This window comes from Phalacrocorax aristotelis, chromosome 3, assembly GCF_949628215.1.
Source record: "Phalacrocorax aristotelis chromosome 3, bGulAri2.1, whole genome shotgun sequence".
Taxonomy (NCBI): Eukaryota; Metazoa; Chordata; class Aves; order Suliformes; family Phalacrocoracidae; genus Phalacrocorax; species Phalacrocorax aristotelis.
In genome coordinates this window covers 56,433,256-56,452,833 of record NC_134278.1, presented here as the reverse complement: position 1 = coordinate 56,452,833, position 19,578 = coordinate 56,433,256, and positions in this window count along the sequence as shown.

Sequence of the window (19,578 nt, the reverse complement as noted above, 5' to 3'; positions counted from 1 at the left end):
ATATGTACAAATCTGTTTCTCTGGGGCAAAAAATTCTCTGTTTGTGCTAGATGACAGCCAGGAAAGTGTTAGCAAAGCAAAAGCTGATTATTATGAAAACACAGGGTAATAAGAAGCAACAAGGGCCCTCAAGGAACACCAAGCCCTGCTGACAGGACAGTGATATTAGCAATGCCACTAGTTCCTCCCATGCCTTCCTTTGTCCCTGTAAAACAGTAGGATGTTGCAGAGCTGTTCCAACAATTCATAAAACTAACTGTGACATTCACAACTAGATAAATAACATAGTATCATAGAATCATAGAATTATAAAGGTTGGAAAACACCTCTAGGATCATCAAGTCCAACTGTCAACCCAACACTACCATACTTCCTAAACCACGTCCCAAAGTGCTGCATCTACAGGTTTTTAGACACCTCCAGGGATGGTGACCCCACCACCTATCTGAGCAGCCTGTTCAAATGCCTAAGCACTCTTCAGTAAAGACATTTTTCTAATATCCAATAAAAACCTCCCCTGACACAACATGAGACCATTTCCTCTTGTCCTACTTGGGAGAAGAGACCAACATCCACCTCACTACAACAGCCTTTCAGGTAGTTGTAGAGAGCGATAAGGTCTCCCCTCAGCCTCCTCTTCTCCAGGCTAAACAACACCAGTTCCCTCAGCTGCTCCTCATAGACCTTGTTCTCCAGACCCTTCACCAGCTTTGTTGCCCTTCTCCGGACACACTCCAGCAACTCAATGTCTTTCTTGTAGTGAGGGGCCCAAAACTGAACACAGTATTCAAGGTGCGGCCTCACCAGTGCCGAGTACAGGGGGACAATCATTCCCTTACTCCTGCTGGACACACTATTTCTGATACTAACCAGGATGCTGTTGGCCTTCTTGGCCTCCTGGGCACACTGCTGGCTCATGTTCAGTCAGCTGTCAACAAGCATCCTTCAGTTTTCTGCTAGTGTACTCTCCAGCCACTCTTCCCTCAAGCAGATTGAAACTCCTGCCCAACTTGGTGTCATCTGCAAACTTACTGAGGGTGCACTTGATCCCCTCATCCACATCACTGATAAAGATAATAATATCAAGACTGGCCCTAACACTGAGCCCTGGGGAACCCTGCTCGTAACCGGCTGCCAGCTGGATTTAGCTCCATTCGCCACAACTCTCTGGGCTCGGCCACCCAACCAGTTTTTTACCCAGTGAAGAGTACAACCGTCCAAGCCATGATCCAACAGCTTCTCTAGGAGGATGCTGAGGGAGACAGTGTCAAAGGCTTTACTAAAGTCCAGGCACAAAATATCCACAGCCATTCCCTCATCCACTAGGTGGGTCACCTGGTCACAGAAGGAGATCAGGTTGGTTCAGGCAGGACCTGCCTTCCATGAAGCCATACTGACTGGGCCTGATCCCCCAGTTGTCCTGCACTTGCCTGGTAGAGCAAGCTCAAGATGTATTGCTCCATAATCTTCCCTAGTATCGACATCAGGCTGACTGGCCAGTAGTTCTCTGGTTCCTCCTTCTGGCCCTTCTTGGAGATGGGCATCACATTGGCAAGCCTCCAGTCATCTGGGACCTCCCCTGTTAACCAGGACTGCTGAAAAATGATGGAGAGTGGCCTGGCAAGCTCCGCTGCCAGCTCCGCCAGTACTCTTGGGAGGATCCCATCCGGCCCCATAGACTTGTGAGTGTCCAGGTGGCTCAGCAGATGATAAACTGCTTCCTCCTCAATTTAGGGGGTTTATTCTGTGATCCGTCCCTGCCTTCCAGCTCAGGAGGCTGAATACCCTGGGGATAACTGTTCTGACTGTTAAAGACTGAGGCAAAGAAGGTATTTAGTACCTCAGCCTTTTCCTCATCCTTGGTGGCAATGTTCCACCCCCTCCGCATCCAATAGAGGATGGAGATTTTCCTTGGCTCTCTTTTTGTTGTTAATGTACTTGTAAAAACATTTTTTTATTATCCCTTACAGCAGTGGCCAGGTTGAGTTCTAGCTGGGCTTTTGACATTCTAATTTTCTCTCTGCATGATTTAACAAGGTCCCTGCACTCTTCTTGAGTTGCCTCCCCCTTCTTCCAGAAGTGGTAAATTCTCCTTTTTCTCCTGAGTGCCAGTGAAAGCTCCCTGTTCAGCCAGGCTGGTTGTCTTCCCCACTGGTTTGTCTTGTGGCACTTGGGGACAGCCTGCTTCTGCGGCTTCAAGACTTCCTTCTTGAAGAGTGCCCAGCATTCCTGGACCCCATTGCCCTTCAGGACTTTGTCCCCGAGGACTCTCCCACCCGGTGGCCTGAACAGGCCAAAGTCTGCCCTCTGGAAATCCATGGTAAAAATATGTTACGTGTATGTAACAGACTGGAGGATAAAGAGAAGCTTTCACAAGCCATAGAGCATAAGCACCAACCAATCCAAAACAGCGGGAGGCATATTTAGTGGATTTTAATAGAATCATAGAATTATCAAATGGTTTGCATTGGAAGGGACCTTTAAAGGCCATCTAGTCCAACCCCCCTGCAGTGAGCAGGGACATCTTCAACTAGATCAGGTTGCTCAAAGCCCCATCCAACCTCACCTTGAATGTTTCCAGGGACTGGGCATCCATAACTTCTCGGGGTAATCTGTTCTGATGTTTCACGACCCTCATTGTTAAAAATGCCTTCCTTCTATCTAGCATGAATCTACCTTCTTTTAATTTAAAAATATTACCCCTTGTTCTATTGTTCTATGGGCCCTACTAAAACATTTATCTCTATGTTTCTTATAAGCCCCCTTTAATTACTTTAATAAGGCCTTGCTGGAGCTTTCTTGTCTCCAGGCTGAACAATCCCAACTCTCTCAGCCTTGCTTCATAGGAGATGTGTTCCAGCCCTCTGATCATTTTTGTGACCTTCCTCTGCACGTACTCCAACGTGTCCATGTCTTTCTTGTACTGAGGGCTGGACACAGCACTCCAGTTGGGGTCTCACCAGAGTGGAGTAGAGGGGCAGAATCACCTCCCTCGACCTGTTGGCCATGCTTCTTTTATATACCCCAGGATACGGTTGGCCTTCTGGGCTGCAGGTACACATTGCCAGATCATGTCCATCTTTTTCACCCACCAGTACCTCCAGGTCTTTCTCCGTAGGGCTTTGGTTTTCTTTTTTTACATTTTACAGCACTTCAGTATTGATCTCTGAGTCTCTTTTTACTCAAGACCTAGGTAAATATCTTAACATTTCCTCTCTCCACCAAGTCAACACACACTGAACAAATCAATACATAAGAAGCATTTATTTGCCTGTAGAGTAATCATCAAAATTCATATGCTATTTTTATTAAAAGTTTATCACCTTCTCCTTTTTATTCACCATCTAAGCTTTTAGTTCCTCTGGGTTTTGCTTTCTGAATATCAAAAATCCCTTGTTACTAACCTTTTTAACAAAATAATTGAAATTGAAACCTCCATATGAATTAAAGCCTCTCAGTTTCAGACTAATGATAATGTCAGTAAGTGAAAGAAAAAAATCTTTCACCTCGGAACACCTGAATAAGAATATCCATGGAGAAAAGAGCTCATCTACAACCTAAATTATGTGCCATACAGAGAGTTCTGGCAATCTTCATAAAGGTACCTCAACAGGTAATAACTGACTAACTTGCTCGGGAAATCTTGCTGGCTTGTCTTCTTCCTTCCATGTCACCTTCATAAGACCATGCCTGCGTCTCTGAAGTGAAGGTAAGGATTTGGTTAAAAGCAGTTGAGGATGCATACTAAGACCCTTGTTTGCTGAAGTTGAAGGACAGTATTTAAACCATCTCCTTCCAAAAGCAGAGAACTGGTTTTAGCAATCACACCTAATGCTCAAAGTTGTTGCTCTGATACACTCCACAGCCTGACTTTCCTTTCACATTGCCTTATAACAGTGATACAGAACTAACCATTTTTACAAAGTGGCTGAAACTTTGCAATGTGTTTCTATCTTCCATTTGCATGGGAAAGCACACAGGGAGGTTTCTCTGTGAAAAAAAGCATCTAAGATTGTTTGTACTGGTTCAACAGAGCATAGCAAAGAAACGGCAACCACTTTTTCATATTTGTGACAGCACTTGGACTATTCAAGGTCATAGGCCTTTTTTCTCCACCTTTTAAAAAAAAAAAGCCTTAATAATAGAGATGCTTCAGTAACTTAGGGATAAGTGAAACACAAGTAAAGACATGAATGAAATAAAAGCCTTCTCTCATAGGTTCATTCATTTGTCTCCATACACTGTCCCCAAGAGCATGCTTCAAAATCACCCTACCAGGAAAACAGAACTTTTTGACAAAGGCAAATGTTGATCAAAGCCATAACTATAATTATAATAGCCACACTAAAACTAATAAAAGATTATTTAAATTCTGAGTCCCTGAAGTATCTCAGAGTTTTAGCCTGTGCAGCTATCATGGATTAAAAATGCAAGATTGCTGGCATTCTTAATCATGGGTACCTACAAGAGTAGTGAAGCACAAACTGGTAATTAAACTTTCTTTATGAGTAGCATACAGTCATATCACTCTAAAAAGACGAAACTTAAATATTGGTGGGCTGAGCGAACACTGGAAAGATACATAAGAACAAGAGGCTCCACCTTTAGTAACCAACAGCTAGTATAATCTAAAGCTTTTATTTTAAGGGAGAAAATATTTCATTGCTGTGGTCATATACTGGACAACACAAGTAATAAAACTGAGTTTTGCACTGCAGTAGAACATCTCCAGGGAACAGGTAAGCATACTCATGACACTTTATCAGGACAACCAGCAGACAAACTTTCAGCAGACGCACACTGCTTGTCACTGCTGACCGATCCATGAGAAGATGACCTGTGTAGCTGCTATAGCTGCTGAAGGAAATGTCAGGTGGAAAGAATAACCCTGTCACTGCAAAGACTAAAAATACAAAAAATAAAGTGTCAGTAAAAAAAATTGCTCTGAGGTTGATGGGTGTATCTTGCAATTTTTATCCTTTTGCTTAGTGTCAAAATTCCCCAGAGAAACTGAGGTGACAAGGTAATTTCTAGGTAGTAGCCAGGTATCATGCTTACTTATGCCCCACAAATTTAACAGATTATGATTTTTTTCCTAAGAAATGTCTGTGTCCCTTCAAACCCTAGCAGTGTTAGTGGTGACTGGGAGCTTGACAGAGGACCTGTTACACTCCACCATTTTTACATCAGTACAAAACCCTTCCCAGACGGGAAAGATCATTAATGCTTTTTTTTTTTAACTAAAAATAAAAAAAGGTTTCTGTGAGGACTAACACAGGAGGTTAAACAATGCCCTTTCCTTCCTTAGGAAATATTTGCTATCACACTCCTGACCTGTTCTCTAAAAGGTGAGCTGGACTTTGCAGAGGAAGTTGCAAGTGGGGCAAACCCAACAGCTCTGGAGCAGGGTGTTCTTTGACACCATGGGGTTCAGAAATGTTTTTCTGAAGATAAGCCTGTCAGACATTTGTACATCCCCCAGAAGGATCACTGAGAACTGTAAAGATGGCAGCCAACACCTGTAATCTGGACTGCAATGTCTGTCAACACCTAACCCAAAGATAAGTAGCTAACTCTCCTGGTCTGCCTGTATGAACAGAGTAGCTGTAATGAACTTAGGAACACAATTTTATGATGACAATGAGGAAAAAAGGAAAAATACAATTTATTTTTCTTCATATTTATAAAATTTATTCCTCCTTTCCAATCATCTCTCTTACACAGAAACCAATCCTTTTTAAAACATATGGTGAACAGAACTATGGGCCCAAGTCAGCTGAAAACTAATTTTCCTTTTTCTATGTTTCTTTTAACCTGACTCAGTTGCCCAAGCAGGTTACCACTAATGCTTGTAGAGAAGCACAAGGACAGAGCAATACGATGGGAATGGGAAATAGGAGTAGGTCATCGCTTTCAAAAGCAGCATCAATTTATACCCACTTCAGGAGATCACAAAGTTACATTTTAAGTACATCTAGCCACTACAATACCATATGTGGGATTTTCTTAAATTTTCTGTCACATGCAGATCAGGTTTTGATGTTTTTTCCAACTGTTCTGTCTAGCATGAATGACAGCTATTTATCCCGTTCTGTACTTATAATCAAACTTTCTGGAGACAATGATCCCTTTTTACCTTTATGATTGAACATATACACTGCAGTGAATAACATGCTCAGTTAGATTAGACTTCTGCGTGTAAAATATCAACTATGGATTATAGGTTTTTTGGACATTTTATACAATAGAATTTGATTTGTTTATTCAGTCAATTCAAATTATTCAAATATGCTTTGCACATTTTCATAAACTAATTTTCACTCTCATCAAACAGTTTTTATTTCACATTTTCAACAGAGTTATTCAGGGTTAGAACGAGATAAATAATATTTTTTTCAGATCCTCAATTGGATAAGCATAGCTTTATTCAGAGGTAGGGTTTAAGTTTGAGGTTCCTCAGTTTATGACAAGGTAGAAAGACTAATTTTATTAGTGACTGAAAAAATACCTTCTCCGTCACTTACATTTCCTTGGTACTCAGGCAACCTGAAACTTCTTGGATTCTGACTGATTTATTGCCTGAATGTAAAGCTTAAATGTGATTTCCTTTCATTAAGGTTGACACAAAGCAATTATGTGCACATGGGCAGCTCTAAGGTTGAAAAGAGAACGGGGACATCTTCTTCACTGAACTGTTATATGGCAAGGTGCTGGCAAAGTATTCAGCAAACCTGCCCTCCCTAATACATCGAGTCATATTTCTTTCTCATTCCTTTAATGCCATATTAGAATAGTGTTTACCAGTTTCTGGTTGTTGTGTGAATGAGTACATGACCATGCTCATGCTGTTCCTTGACCAATTTCTAATAGGTTTGTGAAACCTTGTTTCCCTGTTGTACCAAGTAAGTACTTCAGCTTACAAAAATAAAGAGCTTCCTCATGATCATGAGAACTTGAGAATCACCACATAACATCCACAAGATGATGAGATTGTGACAATGCACTGTGAGAATTATTTTACTGTGATTTTTTAGTGTTTATACTGAGAACTGGATGGGCATATCAAGCTGGTTGAATACAGATGACTGAAAAGCCATTATTTCAGCAACTATTATAAATCAATACCAGCATCAACCCTAACTGCAACAAAACCACTGGCTAGTAGATCTTTAAAGCAGGACTGATCTTTGGATTCTCACACTGGGATGTGTTACATTTGAGAATTGGAATCTTCAGAGAAAGCCCTTAAGTGCATGCAAAAATCATTTAACTAGGCTTGTTGTTTTATTCATAAGCAGGGGAGATACACCAGACCCTGTGTTGTCATGGGTTAGTTTCCTTTTCCCTAACGAGAAAAAAAATAACAATGAAAGAATAAATATTTCCTAAAAGAGCAAAAGCATCGGGAAACAAATTTCTTCACATTCCAAACAAAAATGTTTGACTAGGATAATCTGTAATGAAATACCATGCTGTTTTCCAAATTTCTAGATGCCAAGCCATTACCTAAACAGAAATTGGAAGTAAGTTTATGACACCTCAAACCTAGTCCCAGTTTTTAAAAGGCATATCTTCACCTTTTGAACAATGCTGAATACTGAGGCACTTCTTGTATTCTCAGTGTGTGCTGGGCTAACGCAGCTACCAGAGGTGAACATACCTATAGTCCCTCTCTCACAATAAGAACAAGTCTAGCAAAGCCAGGGGCTCTAGTGTTTAGTGCAAGACAAGTCATCAGCTCCTGGGTGATCTAGAAAGTGTGTCCACTGTGCCTCAATTAAAATAGAAAGCACTTCTGAGCTGGGTAAATACTAAGTGGGATAGACAGTGTCCTGTCAGAAAACCTGCAGTTACTTGGGAATGAAAAAATTTCGCAAGAATATGTCAAATTTGATTATATTTTGGGGGAGAAGTGTCAAAACAAATAATTTCTGCTTGCTTGTTTCAATAATGTAGATAACACTGACGTGTTTTGTTTAGATAAGGTGGGAACATTATAACTTCTGTAATATTAACATTAATATAACAACATACAGATATTAGATTAATAATTTCTACCTTATGGGAAAACTGTTCAAATTTTTGAACACCATGTTTTAATGCTTGTTAATTTTTTCAAAATTTTACTTTGATGCAGAATTTAAAAACTCTACTGCAAACAAGTATAAATTAGTTTTGAAAGATAAATTTCACAATGCATGACAGCCATTTGCTATCTATTTTTTGCATCAGATGGCATTCACAAATCAGTTGTTTAGTTTAAATTTTTTGCCAGTGATACAGTGCTTTGAGATCTTCAGATGCAAAATGCTGTATAACAGCAAAGCTGATCAAATATCCATGTATTGTGAGAAATACCTGACCTACAGTAACATCTAGAACAGTTACATCCCACCAGAATTGCTCTGCAGGCATTATCTGAGATAATAAAATCCTAATTTTTTCCATAACTATGCTATCCCTGACATCTGGATCACTCTTGCAGATGACAGCTTTCTGAAGAAGTAGCTTTATTTTGAACAGCCTCCTATGGTGCTTAGCACCATTAGTTTGAAAAAAAAAAGAAGAAAAATCCTCCCTTTGGCAATCAGTATGCTTTGTTTTATTGAATTTGTTATCTAATCACAGGCACATTCTTTTCAGTTTAAGAAGGAGAAAAGGTTTTACTACCTGTCAAGTAATGAAATGATTCTTAGGACTTTCTATTTCATCGTTATTACTATCCTCAGGCATAAAGCTGGGAAGAAGTGGGGAAAAAAACAGGCAGGGGTCTGAAAGAACCCTACTAGAAATAATGAAAGCAAATGATCAAGTGACAGTCCTCAAATATCAATTTCATTTTTATTCAATAAGACATTTATCTATATTAGTAACAAATTATTAAAAATCCATCTGCCAAGACTGGGAAATAAAAGACTACATACCAACACCATGGTAATTAGTTTTCAATTGCCAAGTGTTAGTAATCAATTAGTATTTAATATAAAATAATTGTTCTAGTGAAGTCTGGGCTTTTCTTGGGTTGTAAATAAATAACATTTAAATATCAATTACTTGAATTAATCTTTCCCACAGCATTTCACTAATTCTGGATAACTCTGATTTCCACTAATTCTTTTAGGAATCTATGCAGTGGTAGGATTTTATTCATTGTCTGCTTTGAAACATCTTCCTTAATTCCACTGGTTTATGTTCAATGAATTGTAGATAGTGACTTCATTTAGGAGTGCTACTTTGAAGGTACATTACCATTCTTGCATCCCTTGAGATGTCTCTCTTAAAGAATAAATAAATTTCATTTCTTCAGTCTTTCCCTGTCTTACCTGCTTATCTCTTTCTCTTTTTTTGACTTTATGTTGTTTCTCCTATGTCCTTTCTAGTGTCAGTACTATATCAGGTACAGTACCCCAGATGTATACAAACTAGAACTTTACAGTTCTTCTGTTTGTACATAATGTACTAATAATTAATATTAAGCTACATTTCCCTTTCAGTAAAGCAGATATGTGAGGGAATGGTCTGGGCATGAAGAACCTGAAGTTTAGATCTGGTGCATTGCAACAAAACAAGTAGGACAGGTTTGAGGGAACTTAAAATACATAAACAAAAGACCTTTTATCAACTATTTCATGTTCATCTATATATCTCACCGAAATGGAAAACCCTTTCTTTCCTTATGAGGTTTAGTGGATAATCAGTCCTATTAAAAAGTGCACATGAAGTTAAGCAGCTTTCTGGTGCATTACTAGTTGACTGTAATTCTTGCACCTTTTAACTTTCACACACTAGAAGAAAACGCATGATTAAAAAGGTGACCTATATTGTTAGTCTCAAATAAATAACTGTGTAATTAATGCAAAATATATTATTTTGAATAGTCTACTCAAAATTTTATCAAAATGAAATTGAACAGAATTAACTCCCACAGATATCAAATATTTGGAGGTAGGAATCCTGTAGTGACTTAGAATATTGCTTGACAAGTCTCTTCTTTTCTAGATGGGAAAAAAACCCCCTTTGATTGTGGCCACACCTGAACAGAAGAGTGCCAGTGATCCACCAGACTCTGTGAAGTGTACTTCCTACTTGTTTCACTGGAGCACCCAGTTCAGAAAGAGGCTTAAAACTTCTGGAGCTAAGCAATCTATTTCAGCTCATCCAGCCTCCGGCTCCACACTGTCAATGAAGCTAAGGCAGTGATGTTTTAGCTGTAAAGACACTATCCTTTCAACCCCACCACTGGCATCATTAGGACTAAACATGAGGATATTAACTTTTGGAGTATCCTATCTTCAAAAATCTTTTGCAGAGCAGGTTTCAAGCTTTCTGTTTGATAGACAAGTTTAACTGCTTCACACCAACTTTTCAGCCATTGCATCACAAACAGAGCTGAAGAAGTCACCATCGGGGTGGGAATTTTAGCTAACCTGATCTACTACAGTCAAGTCCAATATTGAGATATATTTCAATCTTCTCTCAGTGGGAAAGTAAGAAAACTTAGAACATCATGCAAGTGGTTCCAGAAAAAAAAAACACTTATAAAGACAATTGGTTTGTTCTTATTCTGGGTGGCTGGAAGCAACTATTTTATCAGGGCAGAATCTTAAAATAGTAGGGAGAAAGGAAAAATAAGTAAGCACTAAGGAAATATAGAAGCATAACAGGACAAATACACTAGAACTTATCTAAGAGGGTTCTAGCAAACCTTCATTTGTTTCATGGTTTGTTATTTAGGGTGGTTGGTAGGTTTCATGCTGCTCAGCATCATTTAAAAACAATGTTTGGCTGTGGATAAAGGTTTAATTTATACATTTATTTCCTCTGGCTACAGAGACAAACAGGATGCTTCACATAATATGATTACTGAATTTGCATGGATCTGATGGCTTCAGTATACAATACTGCATAATGTTAATCCATTTTCCAACAAAATCTGGCTGCAGTAAGCTACGCTGAACTAGATGAATGCATTACAAGAGTAAGGAGCTGACAGCTCTACTTTAGCATAGTACTGCCCTGCAATGTTTTGTCATAAGAGAGGAAAAGGTACTTTGTAATTTTCTCACTAAAAAGTCAAAATCCTAAAGGGATTCTTGAGAAGGTAAAGGATTCCTTGCTTTAAGGAATATTTGTAGAACAAAACAGTCCTTCCTGATACAAAGTGAGCTCAAACAAAAGCTTAATTATTTTCCTCTCCATCTCTGCAAGTTTTAGGACGTCCATTAAGATTAAAGCTTTCGCTGATACTTTTTCAGTGGCAGCAATGAATTTGTTTTTTCCTCCAGAAAATGCCAAGAATCTTAATGTCTTTGAGAACATTCTTTTTGTGCCTTATGTATTGGAAAATAGTCAAAAGGATTTAAAGGTTAATAAATGGGACACAAAAAAGGTAGACAGGCAAAAAACTTTGCCCAGAGTTCATTTCCTCAGCAGTCTGGGGTATGGAGGAAGAGGCTAGAGATATGTTCATGTTCTGCTGCACCCAGATGAACAGGGCAGGCCATGCAGCTTGGGAGCCAGAGACAAACCAGCTCAGCTCAGAGAATGTCATAACTGCATTAGCATGGCATGGGACCTGAGCTAGCCATCATGATACAGTACCCTAATGATGTAACAGTATGGCATCTGGGCTGGGATTTTAGCTGCTGACCCAGCCTTGCAAAACAGTGGCACAAATCTGTGTTCTCACCTGCTGGCCCAGCCTGGTGGAACAACACTGTATTGATGGCACTGTGACTACCTAAGTCTGTGACAAAAAAAAAAGACAGTATGTCATAGGCAGAAAGATCTTGTTCAGGAGAACCCTCTGTCACTGAGGCAAGAAGAATTTCTTTTTGTCTGACAGATTTCAGCAACAGGTTCTCAATGCCAGGCAGTGGTAAGCATGAATTGAGCTGTTGATGAATGGGATAGTTCAATGAAGCCATCACTCCTAAGTGTTTAAACAAGCAATGAGACATTTCAGTGGATTAAAGGGAATGAAAGATACTCCAAATAAAGCATCTTAATGACACTACATTTTGCTCTCTTATAAAGAGCAAAGTATGCTTTTATCCCAATTGGAAATCGAAACAGACATGAGAAGAAAATGGTTTCCAAATGTCACTGAATTTGTTGCCATATTTTCCAGATTAAAAAAAAAAAAATCGTCTCAGGGGATACCTAGTGATACACAGAAAGTTTATTAGGATATTCAAAATCATGTAGGAGACCAATAGAAACATCTTCAGGAAAATCATGGGGAAACTGATTACTCCTCCTGTGTTTTAAAATATCAAAGAAAAGCCTGCAGCTACACTGAAGGAAATTTAGAAACATGTAACGAAAGTATTTCTTTAAAATTCACATGTATCTATCCAGTCTATTGGTACAAATGGTCACTGAGACAAAATGTAGATTGCCTGTAAAAAAGGGCTGGACATTCATTACAAATATAAATGGTGTTTGTAATATTGCCTTTAGCAATAAGGGATAACCAAATTACATACATCAGAGCTAGCATAAGGTGATCAAAACATGTCATGTTTAATCGCCAATGATTTCATGAAAAGAAACTACTACATAAGCTCACAGCTATTTAATTTTACTAGGCAGCTGAGGCTTTTGCATGCCAGTTAAAACTAATTTATTATTTCGAAAGTAGCTCAGCAATCATAGGTATTCTTCTTTGTACAGGAGAACTCTTATCTTTGAGCAAGCCCCAGCTCTGTCAGTGGTTAAATGATTTTCATGGTGTCAATAAGCAGCTGACCACGTATAAATTCGTAATGGCACCAACCCACCATGCTTAAATGCAAAGATGAATTTTCTTTACATTTAAGGTTTACAGCTGGATTTCGGTTTGGTTCTATTGTCATCATGGGCTGATCACAGACCTCAGTTCAGGATCTGAAAAAATGCATATTTAAAGGTTTCCAGACACATGCTTAGCATCTGCATCATCTCTACATGCAACTGAGACCAGTCCTAGCATGCAGATACCTTCTGTATTAGCATCTGCTCTGTCTGGATGCCTCAGCTTTAGCTTTTGTGATGGGCTTCTTCAGATTTTGCCTGCTCATTTCTCCTCACCACAGCTTTTTTTCCCTTCTCTCTTTCTGCGAGGCTCCTTCATTTGGGTAAGCTCATTAAGTCAGTTCCTATTACCTATTTTTCTACCAAAGGAGTAAAAGCAAGACTGGATGTGACTTGAGTACATCTATTTCAACATCCTAATGGTCAGAAACTTCCAAAAGAGGTTTGAGATGCTTCTATTTTAAGTAGGTATACAGGACAGTCTGCCACAGAGAAGTCTTTTCCAAACATCCTGTAGGTTAAACAAAAAAAAAGTAAATCCTAAATGAATATATTTTCAAATGAGATAGCACTTACTGCTAAGACTCACAATCTTCGTTATGCACCAAAGAGACTGATTTCATTTTTAGTTTCAGTAGCTTCTTAATTCTATGCCACATAAAGAAAATATTTCTTTTCCCCAAGCTGAATCCACCACATTCAATTGCTTTTGGCTCAACAGAAAGTATCCGTCCCTCGTAGAATATGCCACAGCCCCATAAAAAGCATTTGTCTCTTATATCTGTAGTTCTTTAAAATAGAAGTAGTCACATACTCAAAACTATTCCAAGAGTTAAGTCACAAGTCAAATAACAGTCCCCAGCTGAAATGAGTATAACAGCTTCAAAATTGCTTTCAGATGTATCTAATGCTTTTATATTCTAGTTACTAGTCGCCCGAGAGGAAAAAGAAAAAATAAAAAGTAAACTAAAACTAGCAGAGTTAATTTACTACTGTTTGATTAAGTATATCCAAGGTCAGTAAGGTGTTGTGAAGAACAGGGCTTATTCTCTGTGAGAAAAGATGCTAAATACAGAAAATATTTTGAGAGAGCAGGTCCCTTGTTTTACATGTTGTCTTGAGTGATTATGCGTGTGCATGCCTAGGAATGTCTCTAGTAAACAGTTATATTTGTGATCTGTAGAATAGTTAATGTTATAGAGGAGGGGAAAAAGTGACATCAACTGGCTTTTCCCCTCTCAGCTACTTTAATTGGCCTTAGCAATTACAGCCAGCATCACTGCAGAGAGCATCTTCCTCGTTACTGAGCAGAGCAACTCCAATAGCTCTTTCACTGCCACTATTGCTTTGCTTCTTTGATAAATTCTAGGTCAGAAGTAGACAATTCCACACACTGAGCACAAAGCTGTTAACTTTTCTTTCATAGCCCAAGTCCCTGGCTGTCCATAAGGAAGTAACCGCCATCCCAAGAAGATGAAAGCCAACCTGAAGTGCATTGCCTCAGCCAGCAAGATAAAAAGCGGAGGGGAGCATGACCTCATCTGTGGTTGGATTTGCTTTGTTATCCCACTCTGAATTTTCCCAGGTCTCATTTGGCTTATATGTTTCTTTAAATTAAACTTTCTTCTGGCAGCTGCTGAGGGAATCTTTGGAGCCTGCTTGGCCTTTAGACATCTTTGTTTTCCTTGGGAAGAGAGGAAGAAGATTTGGGAGACAGGGAAGGGGAGAATGCTTCCTCTTAAAATCACACGCCATGTAGATCAATGGATCAACATGTACGCAATACTCAGTCTTTGACCTGCTCCATCAGAAACACTTCAGAACAGGACTGGGCACCCAATCACCAGCTCTTCAAGGTATTTTAACTATCTGAACCCTAGTAATGGCCTTCCCACCATCTTCATAGATAAAGACAGGGTCACAACAGAGTATCCTGCTGCCTCTGGCAGTCAAAAGCCCAGGGCAGGAGAAGGATTCTTACAGAGAGAAGCCATGGCCATTTCCTGCCGGGGCTGGCAGATGGGACTGCACCACTGCAGGGGCTGTGCAGCAGAGAAGCTGCTCCAGAGGTCAAAGGAAAGGAGTCCCATCCAAATAACCACTGTCCCTGCTCTTACAGGAGGAGCAAGCTTGACCATCTGCAGCTAGCTAACTAAATGTGGATCAGGATGTGGCAGATTTAGTTTTGCTTGTGACTCTGAGAAGCTTAGCTTGCTGTGTGTACCGCAGATAACACACCCTGCTGTGCTTGGACCTGAATGACTTGCTGTTTCTAACATTCATTTTACCTGAGGTTACTTCAGGCTTTTGAAGTATCTTCCCATTTTTGTTCTCTTATAAGAGGTTTCTGCTTTTATGAAAAAGTACTATAAACATAAGATATTACCCCTTAAAGGATACAATATGATTTATCTAGCTGCCTTGCCTTTTATTTCCAACATAGCTATTCCTTTTCTAGCAGTTAATCTGAGATTGATTTGCTTCAAAAGGGAGACAGAAAAAGCACAAGACTTGCTACTGATATCACAACATTTTGCACCACTCATCCCAGGGCCACATAGTGCAAAAAGAGCAGTCTCCTGGGAGGCTCACTGCAGGCTTGCTCACCTCCTGTACACACAACTGCAGCAGCTCCCCACTGCCCAAGATACCTGAGTGGTACCAAGGAGCCTCCCACACTTACCACATGTTCCAGAATGCAATCATTGGCCTCACCTGAGCCTGTGCCCACATGTTTGCCCCATCAGCAGACTGCAAGGCTGGACTCACCTGGTGTCAGCTCTTGCAAGATGTCATGGGTATCCCCTGTGCTCGCTCCGCAAGCGAATGCTATACCAGCAGCCTGTCCCCAGCAAAGACAAAACCCCATCAGCCCTGACTGCTTACAGTGTCAAGGTTTCCCCAGATAACTAAGTATGGGGATTCGGTGGGATGCCTGGGTATACAATGTTTTGCCTCTTTTATTTTTAAGAAGCCAGAGCTGCAGAAAACACCATCAGCCCTTCTTAGCCCTGAATAAAACCTGAGAAGAGTTTGGCAGACATTAATGCACTGTCCTGACAGGATAGCAGGGCAAACTTCAGAGCCAGCTTAAATCTGAGCAAAAACACCACCCCCCCCATTACCACCACTCAGTATCCTCCCCTCAGAACAAAAGCAAGCCCAAAAGCACAGCTCAACAAACCTATCCATTCCCAGGCATGAACTAAGACTGCTGGAGGAGAGCTTCGGATGGGAGGTGGGAAGAATCGTTGCAAGTTGGCTAAGAAGTCATGTTTCCAGGTATACCATTGGGTTAGGAAATTGTGAAAATCCTGCTTGCTGCTTGGACACATGGAAAAATGTCCTTTAGAGGGTTACAGGAAAATGGAGTACTGCTATCATTAAAAAAATGACATTTGCATGCTTATGTCTGCAGCATGGGAGGCTGGGCTGCCAGAGCTCAGTATGTGTTCAGTGAGGTAACCTGGTCCAAGCAGAGCACAGTGATAACACAGGCCTTGTGCTGCCAGGAACCAAATGGCTTTCCTAGAATTGCTGACTCCCCAAATCACTTCTGTTTCTTTCCTTCTTGCAGGAAGCATAAATGCTTCATCCTCAGCCTTTCAAGCATTTTTGTCAGCTGCTCTTTTAAATTACAGGATGACCCTGATGAAACATGAATTCAATAAAATGTGATTTATCATGTAAATAGCTAAGAACTAGAATAATGTGCCCCAATATTAGACACATTCAGAGAGACTGGAGATTTGCATCAATATGAAGAGGCTGGAATAGCTATTTAAAAACAATAGTTTTAGACTCTGCCAGCTTATAGCTATAAATATTTGGGAATGTATGTTCTTTGCTATATATTACATCTTGCCCAGGAAATGAAGAGACAGGACTGGGAAGAGTAATTTTTTTAAATTGTCTTCAATATGTGGCAATACAGGTGTGCAGAGCAGCCCAGTGCTTGTCAGCTGCAGTGACCATATTGCAGAGGTTGTCTCATCAGGTTGTTCCCCAAACAGACGTGCTTCAAAAAAAACCCAGATCTTTGCTTCCAGAAGGGAGGCACAAATTGTACTGAATTTACCACTTCAACTGAAGACACATCTTTGCTTTGGCAAGTATTAATTATACTATCCAAACCTTAGGAAATTACTAAAGGTGAACTGCAAGATTTTATTTTCACCCCAAAAAGCATAGTTATAAGTCAAAATAGGAATTTTGGTGAAAACTAACAGAATGAAATCCTGGGTGAAGAAATGAGACGGAAAATCACCTTTGAAGAGTGAGTGGTCGCTTGCTGAGGCATGTATTTTAGATAGAGTAGGATAGGACTTGAGATTCCTATCTTCAAGGCCCTACCTTTCTAGGCAGAGCTGACAGTGATTCTGAAATTCCAGGTATGCATGACCTTCCTTTCCCATGAAAAGATGTGAAACCTGTCATCTTGACATAATATTTGAGGCTTAAAAGCTGTGGCACAAGTATGATCTCACTCATACCCACTCACTGAAGAAACTGTGAGTAAGACTAATGTTTGAAAAAGCCCAAGCAATGATGTAGAATCCTGCATGCATTTAAAAAAAAAAAAATTGCTATATCTGGATAACAGCTTTGTTGTAAGTATTTGAGATCATATGTTGTTTGTTAAGTGGTATTAAGTTTTGGCAGGGAAAGAAGAGGCAGCCCTGGGAACTGTATCGTTAAGTGTCTTAGATTCACAAGCACATAAAACTAGGGGCAGGGGCATTGCAGAAATGAATGTTTATTAAACAGAGCTTGCTGGAGATGGATACTGAAAAAAGAAGAATGAGTTTCAAGCACTTGAATGCATCTGTGCTCCTGCTGGGAATCAATGACAGAGCTGCAAATAGATTCTAGGCATCTTGCCTCTCCATTACCAGCTCTAACGCTGGACTCATTCACTCCTAACCAAACATGCTGCTTGAAAGGCTTGTGCTTCAGTGAGTCCAAAATTCACTTCTTCCCAAGCTACGTCAGACTGTGGGATTGCAGTTATTTTATTAAGAGAGAATGTGCTCCCCACGGGTGAAAGCCCAGCAGCTGATTCCATTAGTTATGCAGCTGGCTCCAGAGGATCCACTGATATGAGATGCAGACCGGTTTTTACTCATTTGCAGAACATTTCTTTTTCCTTAAGCTGACCACCAAATTGCAGGATTTGAGATGCTTGCTGGAAAGAGTCAAATCCATTACCACTGAGGCATATACTTGCTATAAAAGCTGAAATTACAGTCTTCATGTTTAAACATCTGGTCACAACCCAGGAGGGATGTATCCCTGCTGGCCATGAAAAAGTAAATCTTAAATAAGTATAAGTTAATTGTCTGTAGTAATATGGAATCTTTGTAATCATTTATGTTCAAGCATAAGAGTGGGTATTCATTAAGCTGTATTTTCAGGCATTTACAGAGATTATTTAACACATACATTATCAAAATTATTAGATGGAAATTGGAGAAAATGTGCCCTGCACATTGGCACACATCAACATGACAGAAGGAGAAGATATACGGTTTGAGCTCCTACATATGTCTCTATTCATCTGAGCACACCCTCTGCACCTACCCGTGTCTAATGGGTTATAACCTTGCCCTTTTTCAGCACACAAGACACACTGGGATTTAGGATCTGTCCCCTTTTTCTGTCTTCTGGAAATTTTAGTACATGACTCAGGGGGAAAAATAAAAAAGAAAACAAAAAAAAAAAGAAAAAGAAAAAGAAAATAACATTCCAATACTCTTCTATAGATTTTTATTTCCTTCTTGTACCTCCTTAGTCCCTGGACACTTGTCCCATGTTCCCATTTGCAGAAAAGTGCAGGTTGAAAAGGGATCAGGGAAGTAACAGGGAGTCAACACCAGCAGTGCAGTCAATTGGGGGCCTGCAAGGAACTCACAGTGATAAAGATTTCTTCATACTGCTGCCAAGCCTGGGATACCAGAAATGTTAGTTTGCCCATGTTTTTATTTACCACTACGTCACTGATCAATGTATCTTAATTCCTAACCCTTTGCAAGTTCCCACTCACTAACCATCAACAGTGGAATCAAGCCATCCTGTTGCCAAACTTGCTACAGAAACTGAATGTCCTAGGCACCAGAGGAGAATATTTTAGAGGTTCTCTTGCACCAGTATAAGATGATGCAAACCCAGCCACTAGCCAAAATCTAGAAATGCCCAACTCCATTCTGAATCAGTTACAATGCTTTGTACATCTTTCCAAAAAGATACAAGCTTTGAAGTGTGGCCTAAAGTTCAAAATACTGTACAAAGCAGGAGGTGACTACTAATGGAAGATGTCTTCCCATCATTTTGCTCTCTTTTCTTCCTCTGGGGTTCTGTAGCTTGAATACCTCCATCAACAATAATTTGCAGTAAGATTTGCACAAAAGAAAACAGTGTTTAAAATAATAGGCCCTAAACCAAAGTCATCTATATAAACAAAGTATAGCTGACTATTTTTAAAAGAGAGAAGGAGAAAGAGAGATTTTTGAATGTGTCTACATGTAGAACATGGTCATAGCAGAAACAGACTACAAGCTGCAACATGCTGGGTTACAAACAAATATTTTGTATCCTAGCACTTGAAATTTTTAAGAAAATGTTGTGGAAAATATGGATTCAATTGGAAGTTTCTTACAGTAGATGGACTTCCAAAGACAATAGCAAATAGAAGGAGAAAACTTCAAGAGGAGAAATCTGAAAAAAAAAAAAGTCTTTCAGCTTCTAAAATGCAGAAACATTCCCTCAGATTACAGATACGTAACT